A 16,185-nucleotide genomic window follows, 5' to 3' on the forward strand; every position below is an offset into this window, starting at 1 on the left:
GCTGCAGCCGGCTCTTTCTTCCGCTGATGTCACGTCAAATGAGCGGTGACATTAGAGTCGCGGACCCCGCGGTGGATGCTGGGCTGTGGGCGGGGGTTACCCCGTGCGTCCCACCCAGCATCCTCCGCGCCCCACTCCCAATGAATGAGGAGAGGGAAAGAGGTAAACTATTGACTTAGCAGTAAGTAATAAAAATGTCCTAAAACATTCTCTCTCTCTCATTATTCTGGCATTTGGCAAATATTAAAAATGATGGTAATCCTAATTGACCTAAAAAGGGAAAGGTTTATTCTGATTTCATGTCAGATATTGAGAAAAACCTGCAGATGTGTCTATTTATACAGTGTATGGAAACTTCTGATTTCACCTGTGTATGTATATATATATATATATGTGTATATTATATACACGGCGAAGCTCACACACCACAACACCCACAGCAGAGGAACGGGCTGCACACACACCTGCTCCTGTCAGTGCTGTGAGCGCCCCTCATATCGCTGCTGGCTCCGCCCCTCATGTCGCTGTTGGCTCAGCCCCTCATATCGCTGCTGGCTCTGCCCCTCACATCGCTGCTGGCTCCGCCCCTCATATCGCTGCTGGCTCCGCCCCTCATGTCGCTGCTGGCTCCGCCCCTCACATCCCTGCTGGCTCCGCCCATCAGCCGCTCACAGTCCTCAGCAATATGGAGACATCCGCACTGATCAGAATCCTCGGGGGCGTGGCCTGTCACTGTAGTCACACAAGGGTTGTCATGGAGATCTCAAGGGAAGGCAGGTGGGCGGGGCTTAGAGCAGGAAGTAGAAGCCGTGCAGTGTGATTGGCTCCTTACCTTCTGCCAGTAATGGAGCAGATATATGGCTCCTATATAATGGAGGGGGCTCAGGAGGGGTTCCCCACCCAAAAGGTCAGGGGATAAATAATACTGGACATGAACGAGGGCAGGAGGACATTATTCTATATGTAAGAAATCTGATTTCTTCTTTCCTCACAGTTTTTCCTGTGCAAGGCCACATGTATTGTGCGATAATCTGTGAATATGGGGGGATCTGCTCCTCACATCCACATCAATCCCCCCACGTCTGAGCTCTCCCTTACAGGGGTCTTCTGCTCTGCACATTGATGCCGTATCCATGGAGATGACATCATGGCCGGTACATGCGGATCTCCCCGATGGGACCCTCATGTATCTGGAGGACGAGGCACTGCTGCTCCTCGGGGAGAGGGGGCACAATTCCTGTACACATGATACAGGGGCTTCTGCCATCTCTGGGCTGAGAATAATGCTGGCAGCGCGCAGTCTACATGATGTGAGGATTACAAGTCTGCAGTCACAGAGAGTCACACAGATGACTGCAGCCTTCAGCTTCACACCGGACAATCCCTTTAAATACATGTATATTTCTCTAAAAAGACTTTTTACTATTTCTCTTCATGTAATATTTGCTCTGTTCGGCCTTTACCAGCTTTTTGTTTCCCAGCAGCACATTGATGGCTGCAGAATGAGTTAACTTGAGATTCAGTCAGTGAGCTCCTTATGATGTGGAGTTTCCAGCTCTTTTATTTCTGCGATGATTTATGACTGCATCAGAGATCAGCCCAACTTTCATGCTGGTCTGTGAACATAATCAGCACAGAGAAGGTCAGAATGAGCTCACTGATAAATTCTCAGTGAGCTCATTCTGCAACTAGCAATGCAAAGGAAATAAAAAAGCCAAATTGTTTATGAAACGTTATTGAAAAAATATTTGTATGTATATATTTTGCCCAAAATGCCTGAGTGTCCATATCCTTAGTACCAGCACAGCTGAGGATTTGGTACAATCAGGGGCGTACATAGGAATCATTGGGCACCATAGCAGAAGTTCTAATTGGGCCCCCCCCCCCAACAAAAAATTGTAAAAATGTAAATAATTGTCGGGGTCACAGAAGAGCAGATCTCACAACCTTCCAGCCTATACATAGTAATTTTCCTCCTGCTGAAGTCCTAGATCCCTTTTTCATTGCCCATAAAGTGTGGTGCCAACAAAAGTGCCCCCCAAACACGGTATGATACCCCCATGGTGAATTCCTCCATATGCGCAGTGTAATGACCCTACTGTACCCCACCTCAACTCCCAGGGTAAAGTATGATGACACCAACACAGTATGATACCCCAACTGCACCACACCTCTCCATACTCCATAGAGTACAATGCACTCGCCATGGTCCTCCACACAGTATAAGACTCTCGCCATGGTCGTCCACACAGTATAAGGCACTCGCCGTGGTCCTCCACGCAGTATAATACAGTCCCCATGGTCCTCCACGCAGTATAATGCACTCCCTCGTGGTCCTCCACACAGTATAATGCACTCCCTCGTGGTCCTCCTCGCAGTATAATGCACTCCCTCGTGGTCCTCCACACAGTACAATGCACTTCCCGTGGTCCTCCACGCAGTATAATGCACTCCCACGTGGTCCTCCACACAGTACAATGCACTCCCCCATGGTCCTCCACACAGTACAATGCACTCCCCCATGGTCCTCCACACAGTATAAGACACTCACCATGGATCTCCACTCAGTATAATGCACTCCCCCATGGTCCTCCACACAGTATAAGACACTCACCATGGATCTCCACTCAGTATAATGCATTCCCCCATAGGGTAAAATGCAGCCCCAGTCCTCCAGTATTATCAGTACACACTGATTTATAAATAAATACATACTTACCGCTCCTCGTTCCCCGCTGCTTCAGTCTCTGCAGCTGATCACCTCAGCAGCTGCCAGCTCCACTGTCTGACACAGCGTGGCGCGTCATCATGCTGCTGCGTCAGACGCAGAGGAGGAATGATGGGAGAGGGAGTGTCACATGATGCTCCCTCCTCCAGGTTTTCGTGTGCCCCGGGCGAAAGAGTCTCAGTGGCCCCTTTAACACATCCAACCATTCATGATGCACAGATACAGCAGAGAAATTATAGATATAGATATAGTACAATGCCAAACATTTCACTGACTTCTTACATTTCATGAGTGATATCTTTTGTAAGTTCTACAATAGCTCAGAAACCGGTGAATCCTCACAGCGCACAGTGCAGACCGGACAGTATAGTCCTCCATACAGTGTTATGGCACCACTAAGTCCTCCATACAATATTATGGGCACAACATAGTCCTCCATACAGTATTATGAGCCCCATATAATGCTCCATACAAAATACTGGATCCCATATAATTCACCGTAGAGAATACTGCCTGGTCCCCATGTAATGCCATATGCAGGCTGGACCCCATACAGAGGCCCCACAAGCCCGCTGCATCCCACCCGGGGCCCCCACAAGCCTTCTGCTTCCCCCCGGGGCCCCCACAAGCCTGCAGCACCCCCCCCGCAGAGGACCCAGAAGCCTGCAGCATCCCCCCCAGAGCCCCCACAAGCCCACAGCATCCCCCCCAGAGCACCCACAAGCCTGCAGCATCCCCCCGAGAGCACCCACAAGCCCACAGCATCCCCCCCCAGGCCCACACAAGCAAGCAGCATCCCCCCAGAGCACCCACAAGCCCACAGTATCCACCCAAGGGCCCCCACAAACCCACAGCATCCCCCCCAGGGCCCCAGAAGCCCACAGCATCCCCCCCAGGGCCCCCACAAGCCCACAGCACCCCTTCAGGGCCCCACAAGCCCGCAGCATCCCCCCCAGAGCACCCACAAGCCCACAGCATCCCCCCCAGGGCCCCACAAGACCGCAGCATCTCCCCCAGGGCCCCACAAGCTCGCAGCATCCCCCCCAGAGCCCCCACAAGACCGCAAAATCCCCCTTAGGGCCCCACAAGCCCGCAGCATCCCCCCCAGAGCCCTCACAAGCCCACAGCATCCCCTTAGGGCCCCCACAAGCACACATTATCCCTGCATTATTCCCCAGAGCCCCCTAAGATCTCCACAAGCATTAATTAACCCCACCAGACTGCCCTCCAGCATTAACCCCCCCAAATCCCTCACTCGCAAGTATCAAGCCCCCTCACCCCAAAAACAACAAGAAGAAAAGACATCAGACCAGCAATTAATAGAACAATCTCCTGTTTCTCAGCTTAGGATACTGACCTCCTCCTGCAGCTTCACCGGCAGCTCTGTCTCTGCATGAGACTCTGGCGTCTGGTGCTGAACTAGAACACGCCCCCGGAAATGACATCACACCTGGAAGGATCCCATACATTCTAGCGTCTAGGGCACGGGAAGAGGTAATTATTGTGCCGGCCGGGGCCCTGAGCAGGCGGGGGTGGCCCATAGGGCGCCGGGATGCCCGACGGCGAGTAAGCCCCCCGCCTGCTCAGGGCCCCGCCGCTTGCCTGGGTGCAGGAGGGGGACCCGATGCGGGGGTACACAGTGCAGGCGACTGCTATGGGGCCCCCCCAGCTCACGGGCCCCATAGCAGTCGCGTGGCCTGCCGCCATTGGCGGGACGCCACTGGGTACAATGGTGTCTGGCCTGGACAATCCTCTGTAAGGGAAACCAAGTCCAAACTGATAGATTTTCCCTGCACTGATACATTGTAGCAAACGGTCAGGACAGGAGGGGGATCGTCTAGACTGAATACCATTGTAATAAATGCTCCGCTGCTGTCAGGATTAGATTTTTTTCAGGTTCTGGATATTAACAAGAATGTTTTTATTCTCAGACAACAAGCAGAGATCTTACAAATGGCAGAAAAGTGGAATAATCCTTCATTGCAGAGAGGAGAACTTTCCTCCTGTATCCGGCGGATCGTCCTGTGGCTGAGAACAGTCTTTGCGGAGCGATTCCTCCCTATGAGGGGAACGTCGGCGCGGTGGAGCTGCTGTATCAGCCACGGAGGGGAATGAAGAGCAAGAAAGATTTATCCCTCATCCTGGAGGATCCGGAACTGAAGACTGCGGAGATCAAAGCTGAAGGTGAAGCCACATGTGATCTGTATACATCGGCAGAGGGGTCGTCACATGAGGAAATCCCCCCATATATATGGAGATGGCGATCTGTGGGGGCCGGACACAGAATGGGTGTGTGGTGTAACCAAAGAGAACACTAAGTCAGCACAGGAGCTGTGTACACAAAACGGAAGCATTCTGCAAAGTTACTTTATTCTCTTTATCCCCTTCCCGACATCCGCAGAATTTAAGTGTCGCAATTCCAATGAGTTGTGGATTTTTGGTTCAAGTTGCCCAACGGGACCAAAAAATAATGTGATAGAAAAGGATTAAAATTGAAATTTATATATATAAAAAAATCCTTTTAAATTTCCTCCCTCCATTTGTCAATACAAAGCAAGACTAAAAGATTATATATATATATTTATTTATTTAGTATTGACACACTGACAAAAAGTCCGATCTATCAAATCATAAATATATTAACCCCTACAGCAAATGCCCAACAGCAAAGATAATCTAAACACCCAATTTTTTTTTCTTTTTGGGTAATTTTACCTCCCAAAAAATGCATCAAAAAGAGATGAAAAGTTTGTAGACGGCAGAGAATGGCATCAATAACCCCCGCAGGTCGGCGAGCAGAAAGCGAACCTCGCCCAGATTCATCAGCAGAAACATGGAACAAATGCAGGGTCTCACAAAATGGTGACACAATACCGGGTTATTTATTACTGTTTGGTGACACCATAATACGGCAATTCTGGCTTCTTCATTTATTTTTCCGCTATTTAACGTGCGGTTTAAATAATTTGGGCTTTGATAGGTCGGACTTTTACAGACACGACAATATAAAATGTTTCTTTTTTAATTTCTTTTTTTTTACCTCGGAAAATAGGGGTGATTTAACATTTTTGTTTATTTTTTTTCCTTTGTAAAACTATTTTCTTTTTTTTCCATTTTTACTTTATTTTTTTATGTCCCCTTAGGGCACTTGAACCTGCGATCTCTTGACTGCTTATTCTATATACAGTAATCCTCTAGTAATGCAGTATACAGTTTATAAGATTAAGTCCAGACTGTGGATGAACTTCACAGGAGTACCAAGATGGCAGCCATGCAGGCCTTCACCATTCCCCTGACTGCCATTGTCATCCATTTCCTGGCGATAGCTCAATTTAAATGCCGCTGTTGGCTGAGGTGGCCGCAGTCTACTCAAGTCGCTGCTGTCGGCTCAGGTCACCGCTGTTCTGGGCTGGCTGGCAAATTGCACACAGTAGCAACCCATCCTTACTGAGTTTTATCTATGGCTGATTCATAAAGTGAGTAAAGGTTACAAAGCTTTAAAAAGATAAAGCCGGTGTTATGATGTAATAGTTGAGGTCAAATGCCGACTAGATTCTCATCCACTTCTATCAGTGGGCTACTCAGAGAGGTGTCTGAGACTCTAGTCAGCATGTGACCAGGCTCGGACTGGCCTGCTGGGGAAATCCCCGGTGGGCTCCACTGCAGGGCCAGCACTGACAAGAGAAGGAAGGCTCCTCCCACTCCTACCCTAGCACAGCTATGCACTTGTCTATACATCGTATGCTGTGTGTGTGGGGGTGTGTGGTTTGACTTGTCTATTTACCGTATGCTGTGTGTGGGGGACTTGTCTATATACCGTATGCTGTGTGTGTGGGACTTATCTATATACTGTATGGTGTGTGTGGGGGACTTGTCTATATACCGTATGCTGTGTGTGGGGGACTTGTCTATATACCGTATGCTGTGTGTGGGGGACTTGTCTATATACCGTATGCTGTGTGTGGGGGACTTGTCTATATACCGTATGCTGTGTGGGGGGACTTGTCTATATACCATATGCTGTGTGTGGGGGACTTGTCTATATACTGTATGCTGTGTGTGGGGGACTTGTCTATATACCGTATGCTGTGTGTGGGGGACTTATCTATATACTGTATGGTGTGTGTGGGGGACTTATCTATATACTGTATGGTGTGTGTGGGGGACTTGTCTATATACCGTATGCTGTGTGTGGGGGACTTGTCTATATACCGTATGCTGTGTGTGGGGGACTTGTCTATATACTGTGTGCTGTGTGTGGGGGACTTGTCTATATATCGTATGCTGTGTGTGTGGGACTTATCTATATACTGTATGGTGTGTGTGGGGGACTTGTCTATATACCGTATGCTGTGTGGGGGGGACTTGTCTATATACCGTATGCTGTGTGGGGGACTTGTCTATATACCGTATGCTGTGTGGGGGACTTGTCTATATACTGTATGCTGTGTGTGGGGGGACTTGTCTATATACTGTATGCTGTGTGTGGGGGACTTGTCTATATACCGTATGCTGTGTGTGGGGGACTTGTCTATATACCGTATGCTGTGTGGGGGACTTGTCTATATACTGTATGCTGTGTGTGGGGGGGACTTGTCTATATACCGTATGCTGTGTGTGGGGGACTTGTCTATATACCGTATGCTGTGTGTGGGGGACTTGTCTATATACCGTATGCTGTGTGGGGGACTTGTCTATATACCGTATGCTGTGTGTGGGGGACTTGTCTATATACTGTATGCTGTGTGTGGGGGACTTGTCTATATACCGTATGCTGTGTGTGGGGGACTTGTCTATATACTGTATGCTGTGTGTGGGGGGACTTGTCTATATACTGTATGCTGTGTGTGGGGGACTTGTCTATATACTGTATGCTGTGTGTGGGGGACTTGTCTATATACCGTATGCTGTGTGGGGGACTTGTCTATATACTGTATGCTGTGTGTGGGGGACTTGTCTATATACCGTATGCTGTGTGGGGGACTTGTCTATATACCGTATGATGTGTGTGGGGGACTTGTCTATATACCGTATGCTGTGTGGGGGGGACTTGTCTATATACCGTATGCTGTGTGGGGGGACTTGTCTATATACTGTATGCTGTGTGGGGGGGACTTGTCTATATACCGTATGCTGTGTGGGGGGGACTTGTCTATATACCGTATGCTGTGTGTGGGGGGGACTTGTCTATATACCGTATGCTGTGTGTGGTGGACTTGTCTATATACTGTATGCTGTGTGGGGGACTTGTCTATATACCGTATGCTGTGTGTGGTGGACTTGTCTATATACTGTATGCTGTGTGGGGGGGACTTGTCTATATACCGTATGCTGTGTGGGGGACTTGTCTATATACCGTATGCTGTGTGTGGGGGACTTGTCTATATACCGTATGCTGTGTATGGGGGACTTGTCTATATACCGTATGCTGTGTGTGGGGGACTTGTCTATATACTGTATGCTGTGTGTGGGGGGACTTGTCTATATACTGTATGCTGTGTGGGGGGGACTTGTCTATATACCGTATGCTGTGTGGGGGACTTGTCTATATACCGTATGCTGTGTGTGGGGGACTTGTCTATATACCGTATGCTGTGTATGGGGGACTTGTCTATATACCGTATGCTGTGTGTGGGGGGACTTGTCTATATACCGTATGCTGTGTGTGGGGGACTTGTCTATATTCTGTATGCTGTGTGGGGGGGACTTGTCTATATACCGTATGCTGTGTGGGGGGGACTTGTCTATATACCGTATGCTGTGTGTGGGGCACTTGTCTATATACTGTATGCTGTGTGGGGGGACTTGTCTATATACTGTATTCTGTGTGTGGGGGACTTGTCTATATACTGTATGCTGTGTGGGGGGACTTGTCTATATACTGTATGCTGTGTATGGGGCACTTGTCTATATACTGTATGCTGTGTGGGGGGACTTGTCTATATACTGTATTCTGTGTGTGGGGGACTTGTCTATATACTGTATGCTGTGTGGGGGGACTTGTCTATATACTGTATGCTGTGTGGGGGACTTGTCTATATACCGTATGCTGTGTGTGGGGGACTTGTCTATATACTGTATGCTGTGTGGGGGACTTGTCTATATACTGTATGCTGTGTGGGGGACTTGTCTATATACCGTATGCTGTGTGTGGGGGACTTGTCTATATACCGTATGCTGTGTGTGTGGGACTTATCTATATACTGTATGGTGTGTGTGGGGGACTTGTCTATATACCGTATGCTGTGTGTGGGGGACTTGTCTATATACCGTATGCTGTGTGTGGGGGACTTGTCTATATACCGTATGCTGTGTGTGGGGGACTTGTCTATATACCGTATGCTGTGTGGGGGGACTTGTCTATATACCATATGCTGTGTGTGGGGGGACTTGTCTATATACTGTGTGCTGTGTGTGGGGGACTTGTCTATATATCGTATGCTGTGTGTGTGGGACTTATCTATATACTGTATGGTGTGTGTGGGGGACTTGTCTATATACCGTATGCTGTGTGGGGGGGACTTGTCTATATACCGTATGCTGTGTGGGGGACTTGTCTATATACCGTATGCTGTGTGGGGGACTTGTCTATATACTGTATGCTGTGTGTGGGGGGACTTGTCTATATACTGTATGCTGTGTGTGGGGGACTTGTCTATATACCGTATGCTGTGTGTGGGGGACTTGTCTATATACCGTATGCTGTGTGGGGGACTTGTCTATATACTGTATGCTGTGTGTGGGGGGGACTTGTCTATATACCGTATGCTGTGTGTGGGGGACTTGTCTATATACCGTATGCTGTGTGTGGGGGACTTGTCTATATACCGTATGCTGTGTGGGGGACTTGTCTATATACCGTATGCTGTGTGTGGGGGACTTGTCTATATACTGTATGCTGTGTGTGGGGGACTTGTCTATATACCGTATGCTGTGTGTGGGGGACTTGTCTATATACCGTATGCTGTGTGTGGGGGACTTGTCTATATACCGTATGCTGTGTGTGGGGGACTTGTCTATATACCGTATGCTGTGTGTGGGGGACTTGTCTATATACCGTATGCTGTGTGTGGGGGACTTGTCTATATACTGTATGCTGTGTGTGGGGGGACTTGTCTATATACTGTATGCTGTGTGTGGGGGACTTGTCTATATACTGTATGCTGTGTGTGGGGGACTTGTCTATATACCGTATGCTGTGTGGGGGACTTGTCTATATACTGTATGCTGTGTGTGGGGGACTTGTCTATATACCGTATGCTGTGTGGGGGACTTGTCTATATACCGTATGCTGTGTGGGGGGGACTTGTCTATATACCGTATGCTGTGTGGGGGGGACTTGTCTATATACCGTATGCTGTGTGTGGGGGGGACTTGTCTATATACCGTATGCTGTGTGTGGTGGACTTGTCTATATACTGTATGCTGTGTGGGGGACTTGTCTATATACCGTATGCTGTGTGTGGTGGACTTGTCTATATACTGTATGCTGTGTGGGGGGGACTTGTCTATATACCGTATGCTGTGTGGGGGACTTGTCTATATACCGTATGCTGTGTGTGGGGGACTTGTCTATATACCGTATGCTGTGTATGGGGGACTTGTCTATATACCGTATGCTGTGTGTGGGGGGACTTGTCTATATACTGTATGCTGTGTGGGGGGGACTTGTCTATATACCGTATGCTGTGTGGGGGACTTGTCTATATACCGTATGCTGTGTGTGGGGGACTTGTCTATATACCGTATGCTGTGTATGGGGGACTTGTCTATATACCGTATGCTGTGTGTGGGGGGACTTGTCTATATACCGTATGCTGTGTGTGGGGGACTTGTCTATATACTGTATGCTGTGTGGGGGGGACTTGTCTATATACCGTATGCTGTGTGGGGGGGACTTGTCTATATACCGTATGCTGTGTGTGGGGCACTTGTCTATATACTGTATGCTGTGTGGGGGGACTTGTCTATATACTGTATTCTGTGTGTGGGGGACTTGTCTATATACTGTATGCTGTGTGGGGGGACTTGTCTATATACTGTATGCTGTGTGTGGGGCACTTGTCTATATACTGTATGCTGTGTGGGGGGACTTGTCTATATACTGTATTCTGTGTGTGGGGGACTTGTCTATATACTGTATGCTGTGTGGGGGGACTTGTCTATATACTGTATGCTGTGTGTGGGGGGACTTGTCTATATACCGTATGCTGTGTGTGGGGGACTTGTCTATATACTGTATGCTGTGTGGGGGGGACTTGTCTATATACCGTATGCTGTGTGGGGGGGACTTGTCTATATACCGTATGCTGTGTGTGGGGGGACTTGTCTATATACCGTATGCTGTGTGTGGGGGACTTGTCTATATACTGTATGCTGTGTGGGGGGACTTGTCTATATACTGTATTCTGTGTGTGGGGGACTTGTCTATATACTGTACGCTGTGTGGGGGGGACTTGTATATATACTGTATGCTGTGTGTGGGGGCTTGTCTATATACTGTATTCTGTGTGTGGGGGACTTGTCTATATACCGTATGCTGTGTGGGGGGACTTGTCTATATACTGTATTCTGTGTGTGGGGGACTTGTCTATATACTGTATGCTGTGTGGGGGAGACTTGTCTATATACTGTATGCTGTGTGTGGGGGACTTGTCTATATACTGTATGCTGTGTGTGGGGGACTTGTCTTTATACCGTATGCTGTGTGTGGGGGACTTGTCTATATACTGTATGCTGTGTGTTGGGGGACTTGTCTATATACCTTATGCTGTGTGTGGGGGACTTGTCTATATACCGTATGCTGTGTGTGGGGGACTTGTCTATATACTGTATGCTGTGTATGGGGGACTTGTCTATATACCTTATGCTGTGTGTGGGGGACTTGTCTATATACCGTATGCTGTGTGTGGGGGACTTGTCTATATACTGTATGCTGTGTGTGGGGGACTTGTCTATATACTGTATGCTGTGTGTGGGGGATTTGTCTATATACCGTATACTGTGTGTGGGGGACTTGTCTATATACCGTATGCTGTGTGTGGGGGACTTGTCTATATACCGTATGCTGTGTGGGGGACTTGTCTATATACCGTATGGTGTGTGTGGTGGGGACTTGTCTATATATCGTATGCTGTGTGGGGGGACTTGTCTATATACCGCATGCTGTGTGTGGGGGACTTGTCTATATACCGTATGCTGTGTGTGGGGGAATTGTCTATATACCGTATGCTGTGTGTGGGGGACTTGTCTATATACTGTACGCTGTGTGTGGGGGACTTGTCTATATACCGTATGCTGTGTGTGGGGGACTTGTCTATATACCGTATGCTGTGTGTGGGGGACTTGTCTATATACTGTATGCTGTGTGTGGGGGACTTTTCTATATACTGTATGCTGTGTGGGGGTCTTGTCTATATACCGTATGCTGTGTGTGGGGGACTTGTCTATATACCGTATGCTGTGTGTGGGGGACTTGTCTATATACCGTATGCTGTGTGTGGGGGACTTGTCTATATACCGTATGCTGTGTGGGGGGGACTTGTCTATATACCGTATGCTGTGTGTGGGGGGGACTTGTCTATATACTGTAAGCTGTGTGTGGGGGGACTTGTCTATATACTGTATGCTGTGTGGGGGGACTTGTCTATATACTGTATGCTGTGTGTGGGGGACTTGTCTATATACTGTATGCTGTGTGTGGGGGGACTTGTCTATATACTGTATGCTGTGTGTGGGGGGACTTGTCTATATACTGTATGCTGTGTGGGGGGACTTGTCTATATACTGTATGCTGTGTGGGGGGACTTGTCTATATACCGTATGCTGTGTGTGGGGGGACTTGTCTATATACCGTATGCTGTGTGTGGGGGGACTTGTCTATATACCGTATGCTGTGTGTGGGGTACTTGTCTATATACTGTATGCTGTGTGTGGGGGGACTTGTCTATATACCGTATGCTGTGTGTGGGGGGACTTGTCTATATACCGTATGCTGTGTGTGGGGGGACTTGTCTATATACCGTATGCTGTGTGTGGGGGGACTTGTCTATATACCGTATGCTGTGTGTGGGGGGACTTGTCTATATACCGTATGCTGTGTGTGGGGGGACTTGTCTATATACCGTATGCTGTGTGGGGGGGACTTGTCTATATACCGTATGCTGTGTGGGGGACTTGTCTATATACCGTATGCTGTGTGTGGGGGGACTTGTCTATATACCGTATGCTGTGTGTAGGGGGACTTGTCTATATACTGTATGCTGTGTGGGGGGACTTGTCTATATACTGTATGCTGTGTGGGGGGGACTTGTCTATATACCGTATGCTGTGTGTGGGGGACTTGTCTATATACCGTATGCTGTGTGGGGGGCTTGTCTATATACCGTATGCTGTGTGTGGGGGACTTGTCTATATACTGTATGCTGTGTGTGGGGACTTGTCTATATACTGTATGCTGTGTGTGGGGGACTTGTCTATATACCGTATGCTGTGTGTGGGGGACATGTCTATATACTGTATGCTGTGTGTGGGGACTTGTCTATATACCGTATGCTGTGTGTGGGGGACTTGTCTATATACCGTATGCTGTGTGTGGGGGACTTGTCTATATACCGTATGCTGTGTGTGGGGGTCTTGTCTATATACCGTATGCTGTGTGGTGGGGGAGGGGGTGCTGGACTTGGTTCTCTTTGCTATATGTGGGGGGAGGGAGACCTGGATAAATATGCTATACATGGAGAAGGGGATCTTGGCTATATACTTTGTGTGGGGGAGCGGGGACCTGGATAAATATGCTATACATGGAGGAGGGGACCTTGGCTATATACTTTGTGTGGGGGAGCGGGGACCTGGATAAATATGCTATACATGGAGGAGAGGACCTTGGCTATATACTTTGTGTGGGGGAGCGGGGACCTGGCTATATACTTTGTGTGGGGGAGCGGGGACCTTGGCTATATACTTTGTGTGGGGGAGCGGGGACCTTGGCTATATACTTTGTGTGGGGGAGGGAGACCTGGATAAATATGCTATACATGGAGGAGGGGATCTTGGCTATATACTGTGTGTGGGGGAGCGGGGACCTGGCTATATACTTTGTGTGGGGGAGCGGGGGCCTGGCTATATACTGTGTGTGGGGGAGCGGGGACCTGGCTATATACTTTGTGTGGGGGAGCGGGGGCCTGGCTATATACTTTGTGTGGGGGAGCGGGGACCTGGCTATATACTGTGTGTGGGGGAGCGGGGACCTGGCTATATACTTTGTGTGGGGGAGCGGGGGCCTGGCTATATACTTTGTGTGGGGGAGCGGGGGCCTGGCTATATACTGTGTGTGGGGGAGCGGGGACCTGGCTATATACTTTGTGTGGGGGAGCGGGGACCTGGCTATATACTTTGTGTGGGGGAGCGGGGATCTTGGCTATATACTTTGTGTGGGGGAGCGGGGACCTTGGCTATATACTTTGTGTGGGGGAGCGGGGACCTGGCTATATACTTTGTGTGGGGGAGCGGGGACCTTGGCTATATACTTTGTGTGGAGGAGGGGAGCTTGGCTATATACTTTGTGTAGGGGAGCGGGGACCTGGCTATATACTGTGTGTGGGGGAGCGCGGACCTGGCTATATACTTTGTGTGGGGGAGCGGGGACCTGGCTATATACTGTGTGTGGGGGAGCGGGGGCCTGGCTATATACTTTGTGTGGGGGAGCGGGGACCTGGCTATATACTTTGTGTGGGGGAGCGGGGACCTGGCTATATACTTTGTGTGGGGGAGCGGGGACCTGGCTATATACTGTGTGTGGGGGAGCGGGGACCTGGCTATATACTGTGTGTGGGGGAGCGGGGACCTGGCTATATACTTTGTGTGGGGGAGCGGGGACCTGGCTATATACTGTGTGTGGGGGAGCGGGGATCTTGGCTATATACTGTGTGTGGGGGAGCGGGGACCTGGCTATATACTGTGTGTGGGGTGCGGGGACCTGGCTATATACTGTGTGTGGGGGAGCGGGGACCTTGTCTATATACTGTGTGTGGGGGAGCGGGGACCTGGCTATATGTGGTAGGTGTGGGGCAGTTGATGTTACGGGGGCAGCTTTATTGTGAATGTATATGTAGTGGGTACAATGTGGAGGACTCTTTATAGATCACAGACATCATATGTGCTGATCAGGAGCCTTTCTGTGAATGCGATGTGTCAGGTCAGAGCTGCACTATTGCTAGATGATCTTGTGGGGTGAACGTCTCATTCAGACGTCTGTTTTTTTACATCCATGTTATTGACAGACATAATACGCACCTTTATCATCTATGGGGCAGCTCACATATCCATATATATATATATTTTTTTTATTTGCATATAGTAACAAACATTGATACAATTCGGATCGATCCCTTTGATGAAAATCAGTTTTGTTTTTTTTCCTTTTTTTTAATGTACCAGAAAACTACAGATGTCTGAATGAGGCCTGAAGATCTGTTCAAATGTGGCAGATTGTTCCTGGAGGATTTCCATAGAAAATCAGAGCAAATTAGCAAGAATCCGCAAGAAAATCCACAACAGCAAATTTGCACTGCATGATTATGGTGCAGATCTTTCTGGTAATTCACTGTGGAAAACAGCAGCGTGTAAAATAAAAAGAAATAAACTTGCTGGGAGTTGTAGTCCCTCACCACATACTGCAGTGCTATTATGACGCAGTGATGGTTTAGTTACATGATCGGTGCCTGCGCTGTCACTTGCTGGGAGTTGTAGTCCCTCACCACATACTGCAGTGCTATTATAACGCAGTGATGGTTTAGTTACATGACCAGTGCCTGCGCTGTCACTTGCTGGGAGTTGTAGTCCCTCACCACATACTGCAGTGCTATTATGACGCAGTGATGGTTTAGTTACATGATCGGTGCCTGCACTGTCACTTGCTGGGAGTTGTAGTCCCTCACCACATACTGCAGTGCTATTATGACGCAGTGATGGTGAACTGTGTATCTAATCCTATCCTGTGTGATACTGTCTGCTGAGCTGTGTTTCTAATCCTATGCTGTGTGATACTGTCTGGTGAGCAGTGTATCTAATCCTCTCCTGTGCGATACTGTCTGCTGAGCCGTGTATCTAATCCTCTCCTGGTGAAACTGTGTGCTGAGCTGTGTATCTAATGCCATCCTGTGTGATACTGTCTGCTGAGCTGTGTATCTAATCCTCTCCTGTGTGATACTGTCTGCTGAGCTGTGTATCTAATCCTCTAATGTCTGATACTGTCTGCTGAGCTGTGTATCTAATCGTCTCCTGTGTGATACTGTCTGATGAACTGTGTATCTAATCCTATCCTGTGTGATACTGTCTGCTGAGCCGTGTATCTAATCCCGCCCTGTGCGATACTGTCTGCTGAGCCGTGTATCTAATCCACTCCTGTGTGATACTGTCTGCTGAGCTGTGTATCTAATCCTATGATGTGTGATACT

The sequence above is a fragment of the Phyllobates terribilis genome, unplaced genomic scaffold, assembly GCF_046119375.1.
Source record: "Phyllobates terribilis strain yellow unplaced genomic scaffold, ASM4611937v1 Scaffold_155__1_contigs__length_4435156, whole genome shotgun sequence".
NCBI classification, from domain to species: domain Eukaryota; kingdom Metazoa; phylum Chordata; class Amphibia; order Anura; family Dendrobatidae; genus Phyllobates; species Phyllobates terribilis.